Raw genomic sequence first — 1820 nt, forward strand, 5'->3', positions numbered from 1 at the left:
CGTGTAGGGAGTGCTGGGGAAAGAGGCTGGGGAGACAGGTCATGGGGTGGTCACACAGCTGCCTGCTTGTCAGACGGCCAGCCTGTATTTGCTTTGAGCCCTGATCAAAGATGGGAGGCCGAGGGCCGGGGTGATAGCTCAGTAAAATAAGTGCTTGCCTGGCAAGCGCAGGGTCCTGAGTTCAATCCCTGGTACCACAAAAAAAAAAAAAAAAAAAAAAAAAAAAAGGAAAGATGGGAGGCTGGGCCAGGGAGATAGCTCAGTAGATTCAGTGCTTGCCTGGGAAGCCCAAGGTCCTGAGTTCACTCCCTGTTACCCCAGATGGGAGTCCAGGGCTTGAGGAGGTCATCTCTGGCTAAGGTTCATGGGGTGAGGCTGAGGTATGATTCCTCCTCTACCCCTCAGACCCTGAACTGAGTCTCTCTATAAGATTTGGGAAGGTTTTTTCCCTCTCCACCCATCCCCCCCTTTGCTTTTCCTTTCTTTTCTCTCTGTCCTTTGTCGGTCTCTGTCTGTCTCTCTCCTCTCTTCCCCTCCTCTCCTGTGTCCCTCTTTCTATCTCTCTGTCTGTCAGTCGTTTTCTCTGTGTCTCTGTCTCTGTCTATTTCTCCCTCTGTCCCCCTAGTGCTGAGAGCACATGCGGCCCCTCTTGCAGCTAGACAAGTGCTCTACCTTGCGCTGCACCCCAGAACGAGCGGACCCTTTCCAGGCTCACTTATTTAACCCCCCCGCTCCTGTGAGAGGGCAAGTGGTTACGCGGTCTGCTCCCCCGACCAGGACGCAGCCCCTGTGTCCTGAGAGGGAGGCACTGGTGACGGTGTGCTCTGTCCTGGTGCGGGTCCTGTACGAGGGTTACATTGGGCCCTCAGCCTGGAAGGAGAGCGAGGCCCCCCAGACTGTGGGAGAGGTGTGGGGGCTGAAGACGTTGCAGCGGAAGGCCAGGGAAACGCGGCAGAGGCCGACTGTGCCATCCTATAGCCTGCGTGCCGTGAGGACCTGGGCTTATGTTAGGTGAGAATGAAAAAAATACAGCAAATGCGCAAACAAATAAAGATATTACAGTGGAAGACATGTCACCATGGAGCCTCCAAAATGCTCCCCTTTGCTTGCACACGCGCACCCGCCGCGCTGGGCCCTTTCAGCAGCAGCCCAGAAGGCTTTCCTGTGCGTCTTTGGTTGCCCTGTGATGGTTATTTCAATGTTCCGAATGGATTCAAAACCTTGACCTCTCTGGTCATTTTGACTTTGGGAGACAGCCCGAAGTCTCGGGGTGAGGAAGTAGGTGAGGACACAGCACCCTAACTTTTGAACTGCCTTTGCATTAGATGGTGCGTGGCAGCGCATTCACTGTAGTTTTTGTCACCCCTTGTGATGACAGGAGGGGGCGCATGCATAATTAGCAGCCTCTCTCTTGGGCTCAGGCGAGAGCCTGCTAGAACAGAGACCCTGTGATCCTCAGGAGAGAGAAAACACCTCCCAAAATAGCTCTCTGAGGACAGGTGAGTGTGAAAGTGTCACAGCGTTTGGGGGCCTCACGGAGCCCTCCAGCCGGCAGCCTGAGGAGGGGACTGACCCAGCTGGCACACCGGGCCTGTCCCACTGCCGCCGCCAGCGGGAGGACACCTTGCTCTTACTGCCTGTGTGGTCAGCATAGAGGCCCAGGAAGGCCTCTGTGTGGGGGCTGGCCCCTGCCTCCAGGCTGTGCACTGCAACTGCAGGGGACAGCTGCCTACAGTGGACAGACCGTGGCCAGCGCCAGCAGCCATGGCATTGCCAGGCGGCAGCAGCCCCTGCCAGTCGCAGGCTGCCACATGAGCTCT

Source organism: Octodon degus, unplaced genomic scaffold (genome assembly GCF_000260255.1).
Source record: "Octodon degus isolate 3935 unplaced genomic scaffold, OctDeg1.0 scaffold00279, whole genome shotgun sequence".
Lineage (NCBI taxonomy): Eukaryota > Metazoa > Chordata > Mammalia > Rodentia > Octodontidae > Octodon > Octodon degus.